The sequence below is a fragment of the Rattus rattus genome, chromosome 2 (assembly GCF_011064425.1).
Source record: "Rattus rattus isolate New Zealand chromosome 2, Rrattus_CSIRO_v1, whole genome shotgun sequence".
Taxonomy (NCBI): domain Eukaryota; kingdom Metazoa; phylum Chordata; class Mammalia; order Rodentia; family Muridae; genus Rattus; species Rattus rattus.
The window spans coordinates 200,070,810-200,083,260 of NC_046155.1; the positions used below are offsets into that span (position 1 = coordinate 200,070,810).

General features: G+C 43.0%; 1 protein-coding gene across 1 annotated transcript in view; it reads right to left on the bottom strand.

Annotated features, from left to right (window-relative positions):
* Adcy2 (adenylate cyclase 2) overlaps positions 1 to 12,451 on the bottom strand; it is a 410,506-nt gene that overhangs the window by 120,128 nt on the left and 277,927 nt on the right. The window lies entirely within an intron of this gene.

The window sequence follows — 12,451 nt, forward strand, 5'->3', positions numbered from 1 at the left end:
ATGCTGCTCCGAAGAAGAACAGATATACAAATACCCCAAAGTTTCCTAAGGCCAGGCCATGGTATTACAGCCTTACTTATTGAGTTTTAAATAAGAGTACTTCACCTGGATAAGAAAAGAAGGTATGGTTATTTCCCCAAGGATATTATTCATTGATTTTGATTCTGAAACAGGAAAGCATAGGTAATATTAAAAATTCAAAATACCAACAGACAATGTGAGATAAGAAAAGCCTTTCATTGCACCTTCTCCTTCACGTGCACGCTATAGCACGAGCTTTATTGCACCAGGGAGAGGCTGGCAACATCCCTCACCTGTCCCTCCCCAAAAAAACCAGAAGTAAAATATTTTTCCAGTATTTCATTTCCTCTATGAAAAACACCCACCATCCTCCAGTGATTACCAACTATTTCAGAAACGGAGTTAGACGTCTGAGTCCATACGAAAGGCACTGTAACATGCGAACTTCCCTTGTGTTTTTGGCTTCTGCATTCGTGAGCCCAGTGAGCGTAAACGTGAGCATGCTATCCTATCCAGCACTTACTTTGGTGTAGACCTATTTTGCTCACAGTGACATTTCCCACACTCTGGAAGGAAAAGAATTATTTTGAGGGAAAAGAATCACAGAAGGGCAATCTCAGAAAGTTTAAAGTCAAATTAGAATAATTTAAATGTTAATCTATTGCCTTTAAAACAACCAGCAGCCCCCATGTGTGATTCAGCTCCACACTATGGCTCTTATAGATGATGTTTTTCTTGGTGTCTTGAGGTGGACCCCCTGCTCTTGGTGAACAGGACCTGCTGATAATGGTGTTGGATCTTAATAAAAGTGAATTTCTAATAGAAGCCTAAGTTCGAAACACATGAATTTCCTTCAAATTTGTCTTTATCCACTTTTAAAGGCCAAATGTTAGGAGTTTGCTCATTGCCCAGAAAGTCCTCCATCTCCTTCCTGGGCAGTCACTGTGGCTTGCTCCTTCTCACAGTTTCTTGGGTTTCAGACAGTTAGCTCTTGCTTCAGTTCCCAAGTATCCTTCAGAGGGTCTCAGGACAGATTATTGCTGTCATACTGTCCCTCATCTTTTTTCTGAAACCACCTCAAACTCAGATCCTCATCTAGGGCCCCCTTAGCAGTCACCTCTTCCTGTATTCTATAACCAAGTCTGCTACACCCCAAAGCCAGTCCTTCCTAGGGACACAGACTCTATGAGTAAAAATGGATACTCAAATATAGTGACTTTCTCTCCCTCCACGTCTTATTTAACAACCAAATGTAAGTTACAATCTCTATTTTAAATCCAAAAGGTAGACGAATGACAAACTTTAAAAAAACGGACTGAGAAATGCAGTAGATAAAATTTATATGTTATGTAAAATGAACACATCTCTTTTGTTGTGTTATCACATCACTATGGATGTAGAATGCAGTGAAATGTTTGGGAATGGGAGGCTGAGATGGCTCTGTGGATGAAGGCGCTGGCCATGGAGTTTGTCAGTTGTGCTTGGGCTTTTCCTCTTTAGTGAATCAGGCAAACAAGCAAACATTTAAAGTCAATTCACTTTTCAGAGAGAGAATAGGATACTTTCGTACAAATTTTTAAACTTTCATGGTTATTTGAGGGCTTCATACTTGTTAACTATTATTTTTATAAATGCCTCTCCGACTTCTCCAAAACCCTACCACATTCTCTTCATTTCCCTCTTCTCTTTCTAGTCCCCTGAGTCCGATTATTGTTGCTTGCATGTGCACACATGTAGAACTGTGCACTGGGGCATGGGTAACTTACAGGAGACCACACCTCTGGAGACAAGGACTCTCTACTGCTAATAGCTCTGGGTGAGGCTTAATGACCTCCTCTCCTATCCATGCTGGATTGTTGGATTTTTAAATTTTTCAATTTCAGAATTCTTACATCTAATCATCATCTTATATGCATCTGTATCCTATCAGGATAGCAAGTCAGTGTAATGAGCAGAAGGTATATTAATTAGTGTCCTCTTTCTCTTGGGGCTGTCGGATCAGATTCTGGAGCAGGACTGAACCCCAGGTGGCTCCATCATGTTCCTGCAGAGGGAGAGCTTGTCTCATCTAACACTGTCCTACATCACAAAAGAGTTCAGGTCCCACCCAGACGTTGGCCTTTTGAAGACACCCACTTGGGGTGTGAAAAGGAGCTACCAGTTCCTCCCTCTAGCCAGGGCCATTCTGCACTTCTGAGAGAAGGGACACGTTCCACCCATCTCCAGCATATCCCTGGAGTTGTGTCCTAGTCACAGTACAACGGTTGCTGTTTCCGTGGTTTCACAATGCTTGATTCTCATGGGTCCCTTACAAAGGTTACTTCATACCAGTTAATTAGAGCACACCACACCAAAAACTTACAATTTGAAGTCTTGTTTTGTGTTTTATGGCTACCATTTTAATAAAGCAGTTATAGCTGCTTTTGATGGAGAGCCACTATTTACAGCATAAGCAGCTCTAAGAGGGGGAAGATGTGGGTTCCAGCCTGTTTGCTGCCATTAACAGATGGCATGGGAATCTGAGCTCCAATTTCATTGGTAGAAACTAGTTCTGCTGTACCAGGAGACCTGTCCATGTCCACGCAGGATCTGGGCTCTTCCTAGAACTGTTGGGCTCTTTATAGAAATTACCTTTTCCCATTCTGAACATGACTGAGTCCTGTTACACATCCTCTAGGATGGATGTTCCCAGTGACTGGTCTCAACCAGCCAGGCTCATGTCCCATCACCCTCTAGTTTCTATAACCCCCTCAAATAGTGCTACTAGTCAGGAGGTTAAAAGCAGTAAACCATGAGCCTCGGAGTGAGATTTAGATTTGAACCATAATATTGCTTTTGCACAGATTCTTCGAGCAACTACAGAAGTGCAGGAAGGAAAACGAAGGGCTGGTGTCGGAGCAACAGCATAATCATATCTGTGTGTGGGTAAGCTGGGTCCGTATTTATGATTATTATGGCTATGACAAAACATCCTGACCAAAGAACAGGTTTTATCCAGCACAGCAGGCTTGCTTACTTCATAATACAGAGAACCCTGTCCAAGTTAAAATCAGTGTATACTTCAGCAAATCACAATTCCCTGTCACTAAACATTTAAGTCTGATTTCCTTGCATATATAACTTATTGTCCTATTAAAAACTATGATTACATACAATGTCATTTCAATTTAACTATTATGACAACAGGGGGAAAATGGGGATCACTGTGGCTCAGAGAGAACCTATCATTACAACAGAATCTAAGTTTTCCAACTTGGACAGTGGGTGGCTGTCCCACTCACTGTGATGTGTTAGGAGGTGACCAGAAAGCTTTTCAGAGAGCCCACTGTGAAAACTGGTGGGAAGAATGAAATTACCACTCACACACCATTGCTCTCCAGCCAAATGAAGTTAGAGAAGAAACTACTCATCAAGTCAAATTGTAAGTTACGTCTATAGTCACTGACAACAGTAAATTGGCATTTCTAAGCTTGAACTGATTCAGTTCTCCAAAATAGAGCCTCTGGGGAATCAGAAACCACTCATCAGGTGGATAAATGTTCAGTTCTTTTTGGGAGACTGTGGAGGTCCCTGGAGAAGGCCACAGCTGTGCTCTCTAGAGCAGGGACAAAATGTTTCAGCATGCAGAGAATGATGGCATGCAGGGCTTGGGTGGGATCGGGCAAAGAGTCCGGGCATCATGGAATTCAGCACCAGCACGGAGGACTCTTTCCGTATCACAGTCAAGCACAAAATCAAGCAATGAAATGCTCCAGACTGAATCTGATTCTGGATGACTCATCTCTCAAGGTCACCTATTCAAAGACCAAGCCATAAACAAGCTGTGACAGCTAGTCAGCCCTATGGGGAAAATGTGTGAGGATTGACCACATTCCTGGACAGTAGGCAATCAAATCCAAAGCATAATGTCTGGGTTGCCAAGTAGGTCAGGACACCAGGTTCTGGAATTCCCCTGGGAGAAATGGAAGTAAGAGAGTGAGGGCACTGCTCACACTGTCCTCACTGGGAAGCAGAGAGAGATGAGTGCTGGTGTCTTGTGGGTTCGCTCCTTTGTGCTCAACTGATACTTCAGCCTAGAGGATGGTGCTCTGCACATTTAGGTTGAGTTTTTTACTCCCATAAACCCAATTTAGGAACTTAGCAGCCACACCACAGTGTCTATTAGGGGATTCTATATTCTGTAGTTTAGCAATAGAAATTAACCACAACACTGGTCCCTCTATATGTAGCATCTGGGGCCAGTGGGCTCACTATGCTTTTTCTTGCCTCCTCTTGAGGACCATCGGTATTACAGACAGTGAGTCTGTAAGCTATACGTAGTTTGAAACCTGTGCATTGTATAGAATGCTAACACACCCATGTCCAACAGGTACAAGTTGGAGAGACCATGATTCTTGGTGATCACTTTGATTTGAGGACAATTCCACCATACGAGCTATAGAAATGTTTACAACACTAAAAGAGGTGTGCACACCAAGCCATGCCATTTAGATATAAAATTTTTACACAGCTGTTCTGACTTGGTAGGTTTTATGTATGTAGTCATGTAGGTAATCTCTCCCCTGTAAGTGTGATGTCCAGGTGAAATCTGTGCCATGAACCTCTCTGAGATCCTGATTCTTCTCTTTTCCTCACAGTGGAAGTTGAGACTCATCACAGTTGCAAGCCTCTGAGGAGCTCACAGCCTAGCAGTGACCTTGAAGTTCAGCTTTATTATCCTCATGGTCCCACAAAGCACAGAGGTGACAGTGTATTAAACTTTATTTCTTCCACCACACTAAAAAGCAAGAATCATTTCTCAAAGATTTGTTCCAACTAAAAGATGTAGTCATGGGAATTTAGCCAGGACTACCTGATCTCAGGTGTCATACTACATTTTTAGTGACTATATGCTCTCAGCAAGTGTTAATTCACACAGTAAACAAAGCAACAGGGTGGCAAATAGCTCCTTTTCCTCCATCGAAGCATTACTTCATAAAAGAAAGAGGAAAAGTCCTGGGAAGTAAGTGAATCAGAAAGGAAACAAAACTCCAAAATTTACAGGGCCCTGGCTCAAGGTTAAGTAAACAACAGTAATGACTGAGGGAAGGAGAATCTCCTAGAGGTCCAGCCGACTGCTAGTTGTGCAGGGAGCTGCAAAGATGTGGCTTGTTTTAGCCATCAAGAGATGAGTGTTTCTACAATACATTTTCCTTTGAGTCGCCAATGCTCCTATAAGGCCATGCCCAGATTCCTGTAAGTAACTTCAATAAACTCACTAGATCCCTAAGCTACAATTAGGAGGAATCATTTCTCTGTTATGTCATCAGTACTGTGTTTGAGGTGAACAGACACTTGTTCATGCCTCCCCAGGAAAAGTCAGACAATAGTGTCATCAGCCAGCCTTGACCTCCATCCAGAGCCTTGGTGGAGCCTTGTCCTCCAGAATTCGGACAGCACATTGCAGCCACCCTGCACTCAGGGAAACCCCATGAAAAGCACAGAAGGGACTGCCAGCATTTTACAGTCTCCTGTACTTACATCTGTAGGAGGCTCAGATTCCAGTCTATAGTGGGCCACTCTACCAGTCTGGGAGCACAAAGCCAGTGAAATAGCAGAACAGAATGAAGCTTGGAGGGAGACAAGACTCCTAAGTATCAGTACTATTGTCTTTAAAAATGTCTGTGAGGGCAAGGGAGATAACTCAGTAGCTAAACTATTTCCCATGTAAGCATGAGGGTCACAGTTCAGACACCAAAACCCCACGTCGAAGTCAGGAGGGAGGGTAGCTGTCTGTATGTTTACAGTGCTTGAGGCAGAGACAAGGAATCCCCAAAACAACCTGGCTACCTAGATGAGCATAAATGGCAAACTCCAGGTTCACCAAGAGACCCTGCCTCAAAATGTTAGGTGAAAAAAGATGAAGGAAGATACTGGATGCCAACCTTGGGCTCCCACAGACATGTGCACTGGCACTCACACATGCATTCACACACATGTGAACACACAAACATATACACAATACTCAAAACGGTGTGCAATCTGTGAATTTACTCAGCAGATACCTGCAATTGTTGATTGAATAAACAACAATTTTAGCCATCAAGAGATGAGCCACTCACTAGCCATCAAGCTACTTTCACAGAAACTAGCCTTGTAATTCCTGATGAATTTCTCGTCCATATTTCTTGAGGCCAGTTGCTGTACTCTTGATTCAAGAGTCTTTCCTCCATTCAACAACATTTACAGAGGGCTTCCATGGACCACTTACAGGTCCAAGAGCTTTGTAAGTCTTACCCCATTTAATTCTCCCCACAGCCCGGTGAGGCAGACACCACTGTCTGCCCTATGTCTAATGAGAGGAGAACGAAGAGTTGATACATAGTCACAACTTACTCTCTATAGTGATGATTAGTGGCTAACTGCATCTAACCAGTATCTAGAAAAAACAACAGGAGTGGGCACAGGAGTGGCTGACATACAGGAGAGACCTGACTGCTCCATACAAGAGCCTTGGGTATGGTGGAGTCTCTGTTTTCAGTGGGAGATGGAACTTTCCACAAAGTATGCTGAAGTCAGAGACTAGAATACTACATTGAGCAAAGATGCTTCTGAGTGAGCACCAACAGCTTCAGGACCAATTCCATCTCCAGTTGTTTCTTAGCAAGTCAGCATAGCTCAGCCTAGCAGCCCTTCTGTGCTGAGGCTTCACCATCCTTAATGTAAACCTGTTTTGGAACATCATGTTGTACAACTCTCACCGTCTGGTCAACACAAGATAAAAACATTGCGTGCAGAGCATGACGCCAGAATGATTTCTTTGGAAAGAATGGGGTTCTGAAAGAGAGTTTCATGCTCCACTCATAAGTTCATGGATGGCTACTGAAGCAGGTACATTTATTTTCCTTTATGGATGCAGAATGGAGTTACTGGTTGTAGAGGTGAGCAGGGTCTCTTCAGCACTGAGGCACATTTCCAAATCTTTGTTCATTCTTAGATGATGTCTCATGCCATATTTCCAAGACAGCCTAGCAGGGAGCAGCCTTCCAGTGCTGCACCTGTCCTCAGGGAGCAGGATTTAGTGTTGCACCTGTCCTTGGGGAGCAGCTGCCAGTGTTGCACCTGTCCTCATGTAGCAGGATTTAGCATTTCACCTGTCCTTGGGGGCAGCTGCCAGTGCTGCACCTGTTCTCATGGAGCAACTTCCAGTGCTGCACCTGTTCTCATGGAGCATTTCACCTTCCTTGGGGAGCAGCTGCCAGTGCTGCACCTGTCCTTCGGGGAGCAGGATTTAGTGTTGCGCCCATCTTCAGAGAGTAGCTTCCAGTGCTGGTCCTCAGGGACCAGCCTTCAGTGCTGACCTCCAACACTGGCTCTTCGTGTGGGCACTAAATGGATCTTTCACTTTGGCACAATAACAAGTTTTCAGGGGAAGAATAATAAATAAGAGGGGCTGCAAATGTGTGCGGCCCTATCCTGTGATAATCAGGCTGGGTCCTGTGATTCCTCAGAGAACAGACACAAGGCGAAAGCTCACAGGCCAATCCATCACAGCCAAAAACCAGAAAGGGGGCAAGCCGCATTTCTCAGATTTGATTTTAAGACCATTCTACTGCAGTTTGTCTGAGTATACACACTGACACATTATTTGCATGGTCCACACACGTGGTGTTTTTTCACGTTTTATAGACTTGATTGCCTTGGTCCCATCAAGGCTTGATGTCTCAGTGTAGGGGAATGTCAGGGCCGGGAGGTAGGCAGAAGTGGGTGGGGGGAGCACCCTCATGGAAGCAGGGAGAGATAGCGGGTTTCTAGAGGGGAAACTGGGAAAGGGGATAACATTTGAAATGTAAATAAAAATCCAATAAAATTTAAAAAATTTAAAAAATAAAAGAGAAAACACATTGTCATAATCAGACCACAGGTGACTCAGGAACACTGCATCTAAGTTTCACTTCTAGCTTTGTCTTTGGAAAGAGTCACAGCATTTATTAGCTCAAAACAGCAAGGCTTGCTCAGGTCTCACAATGCCCCCTTTTCCTGACAAGGAAAAGAAAGTATAACTCAGAGCTTACAGAATTTGAGAAGCGAGGCATCCTGGGATGGATTCCCCATAGGTGAGAAGACTCAAGTTCAGAGAATATAAACAATGCAGGAGGGGATTTGATTGGGTGAATCGCACCACTTGTCTGTTGCTGATAATACAAGTACTTGATGCTAGAGGTAGGAATCAAGACTCATTAAGGGGAAATTTCACCTAAGAGAACAGAATCTCTGACCAGAGTGGAGACCTAACATTCTAGTTGGCCTATGCCAATCACTGGCCAAGGAATCACCCCTAGGAAGGTGGTTTAAGCCTTGTTAAAGAGATGGGTGGAATAATTAGTCCTTTAATGAAATATTGTACTTTTTACTTTTCCTTCCCGGAAGAGGAGACTCTATGCTTTTGCTTAGGGGCTCAACCGTGAAGCTTTAAGCTGGCCTCCTTTTCTGAATTACTCAATAAAATGTAAAGTCTCTCTTCTCTTTTCTCTCTCTTCCCTTTCCTCAGCACGCTTTCCTCAACAGTTTGGGATGTCTTACTCATCTACCATGTGTCTGACCTTCATGCCAACTTAAATGGCATGAATTTTCTCTCCTTTCCTCAGCACTGCAGAGGCTTTTACAGCTTGCCAACCCTGAAGTTTTTCTTTTAAATGCTAATAAAATTGTCTTTTACTTTTTCTTTTGAGTCTGCTCTTGAATTATTTTCTTAAGGAAAGTAAGAAAACCCCAAGAGGGACCCTGATGTCTTCTGTACCATCTGGCAAGTAAAGGGGAGATGTTACGATCCAGTAACATTAACACTGATCAAAAATTCAGGTCCAAGAGGAAACAATTACCTGGTAGACCGTGGACTGAGCCTGGCTGGGCACCAGCTCTGGAAGCTTCTAATGCCTGGGGAAATACATATGCCCAGTATGTTCTAAGACATGCTGTTCTGTATGTACCTCACCTGCCTTTCTCCTTTCAGCTCTTCTGGGTTGCATCCTACCTAAGTCTACTGTGGAGAGCATCCTTCCTCTGGGACCTGGATGACTGATACCTTCATGTTCCCACCCACCTTCCTTGGTTAAGGCTATTTTTAAACAATTTTTAGACAAGCTTACAATACCGTTATTCCCTCATTCCACATTTTTTCCGTGCCAAACTTCTTTGGGACTCCATGTCCACCCTAGCAATGGTAAATCTCACCGCCATTATATATTTATGTCTGGAATATATCTGTTCAGACTGTGTATTTTCAATATTGTGTGCTTAGCATAAAACACAGATCCCAGAGCCTGACATGTGGTATAGAGACAGTGTTTGCTGAATGAATGACCAAAGGCCTTGTAACACTTTGAACAGAATTTCCAGTGTACTCATTATATTATCTAATTCTTTTATGACAGATTTTAGAATACCCTGGCCTATGCTCTGTCACTTCTCAAGAGGTCACCATGTAAATAAAATATAGCACCTTCTTGACCCTCAGAGTCCTTGATGGCTGAGAGCTATTGAAATAAACTTCTTCAGTCAGTTCTGGGTTTTGCTGTCAAGTGTCAGGAGAAGATGAGAAGACATTCTTAAATATGTCAACAAAATCAAAATATGTTCTGAATTTCATTTCTGGTCATTCTTGAAACCATCTGATTCTCTCTAAAGAAGAAATCATGGAGGACATATTCTGCACATGTATGATGTAAGCTTTTTGCATGTATGAGCATATTCATATTCACACATTTAAAATTTTTGTACTATATTTTGTTAGTCGTTAGGGGTGCAGAGATTCTTGGGAACTGAAGAACCTGTGAAGATTTAAAATTCTTTTAGACATCTCCTTGAAGGGCTTCTCATTTCTGATATTTCCAGAGGTGAAGAAGTAGCATTAACCCTGTTGTTTTCTGCGGGTCCAAACCTGAATGCTCGTGTAAAGCACTCAGGCCAAGGCTCCTCCTGTGGCAGACTCCAGCTGCTAACAAGATGGAGCGAGCCCAGCCCAGAATGCGATGTAGAGGGTTGGAGCAAAGAAAAGAATTAAGTATGAACTAAAGCCAAAGCAAAAAGAAGGCAAATTTTCTGCCAGGGAACAAAAATTCAGATCAGCCTTGGAATGGAAGACATAGACTAGTGAGAAAATTCAATTAAAAACCCTATTTATTGATTACTTTGAATAACTACATTAGCATAATATAGAAACTTGGTGCTTCTCATGCCAAGCGAAATATCTGTCAATCAGTGCAAAGATTTTTAAAAGTGCTGAAATCAGATAAAATGTTGACTCCTATGCAGTGGTTTCTGAGGGAGAGGCGTGTGATTTTCACATGTTCACCACCCTACCGAGCACCCACCTGTTTTCATTTGGGAATGTGTGTTCACCAGCTATTGCTGCAAAAGCAATCACCTAAAAATAGTAGGTTAGAAAACACTTCGACCTTCATCCTCATAGCCTCATGATGTGGGGGGTGGGTGTGGGGCAAGTCCTGATTTGGTTGCAGCTAAACCAGACAACTGGGTTCAGTCAAAGTCCTGGCCATGCCCTTGGCTCTAGTTGGAAGTCTGTGTGGCAGTTACTTCTGGCGATCTCAGACGGCATGTGTCCTTCCCTAGGCCATGCAGGCCTCTGCTGCTGTCTCAAAGCAGCATTCTCAGAAGTGAGGAGGTGACCAGCATATTCCCATGTGGCTTTGGCTGCAGAACTGCACACTGTCACCTCCCATTTGTCAAAGCAAGTCAGTCCTAAGCCCTCCCAGATTCGAGAAGTATAAAAGAACCTGGCTACGTCATTCGACTCCACATTTTGCATTCTTCGGATATTCATGCTCCCAAATGTAGGTGCTGCCAAGGGTGGTTGTTTCTGCAGTAAGTCTAGCAGTTTGACTTCATGAGCGATCCCAGGAACTCAGAAACTACAGCTTTGAGTGCCGGCTGACTTACTTTGGACTCCCAACTTGATTCTGTGAGTTTCTCCTGTTTCTAACTCTATGCTCACAGACTCCTCTGAACTTTCCTCTGAACCCTCACTCTGCGATGAGCTTACACTGTTCAGGATAAGACAGAGAAGGGCTGGGTCTCACAAGAACATTAATGTTCCTCCCTACCATTTGCTCCTATGGAAACCTAGCACCTGGCAAGTCAGTTTTTTTAAAAGTGAGATAAAATAAAATACACAGTTGCCCACAGATGCAGTAACTCACTTTACCTTCATTATAAGATTATTTAGGCATGAATCTATATGAATTAAAAGGATTTTACGATTTCCTATTGATTATTTTTTCAGATCTATGCTTGACCTTCACACACAGGGGAATGAAAGAGTCCTTACTAGAGGTTTGCTGTGTGATTTAAAGAATTACTATTTATAATGGTTTTAGGATAGTGCTTATCATAAAGGTGTTCTGAATGTAATGTGTGAGTTGCAGTGGGCACAGAGTTGCTCCTCTTGAGTAGCATGACTTCACACATCACTCTTTTCTCTGAGGAGAGTCAGGCTTTTAACCAGCAGTGCCCACATGACATTTAGCTTCATGCTACCTTCTCCACTTACACTGGTTCTTCTAGTTGTTATCCAAAACAGGCAGAAATGATGCATCTCCTTTATATAATCTTTATGATTCCTAGTGTTTATCAAATCTATGTAATGGTCAATAATCATGGTTCAATTTGTCAGTAGACATAAGAATATAAACAAGATAAGTGCATTAAATTTAATTATCACATTAAAACTATAAAGTAAATTTTGGCTCTCCCAGAATCTAACCAAATAGACCAACACTTACAAAAGACAACAAAAATTTCTCATCAAATAAACAGATATAATTTGCATTGACCCAACAAAGTCAGGAAATTATCACCAGTGTCCAAAATCCTGGGGAGAAATAAATGAGGGGTTTTCAGTTTCTGACTAAGGGGATGAGGGTGATCCCTCCCTGCACCGTGGGAAAAGGCAGGGAGCAAGTAATGGAGAAAATGGAACCCTTGCAGTCTCCAGGCAGAGGAGTGGATGTGACTTTGTCCTCAGTGAAAATAATACTGTTTGCTTCCATGGGCTGGGCACACTAGAAAAAGGAAGTGCAAATCAATGTGAGAAAGTCACCTAGACTACCCCAAGGGAGCACTCCTATGCCACCTGAAGCACAGCAGATGAGGTCCTAGATATCCATGCCTGTCACAAAGTACTGAATAAGCCGGTCTTTTACCCAAAGGGGAGGGAATGAAAACCAGAAACTTGTATTGAGCTTAGCTACTTCAAAGGGCATTTTCCCTAGACTTTAAATGAAGCAGGCAACTTGTCCCTCCATAATCACTACTGATAAGTTAGCAGAGGGAACACGACAGCTCTCGTGCTAACACCAAAGCCATGGCTAGCTGGAGACAGATGCACAAGCCTTGGACACCAGAATCGGCACTCCCTCCCACCTAGTGGAAT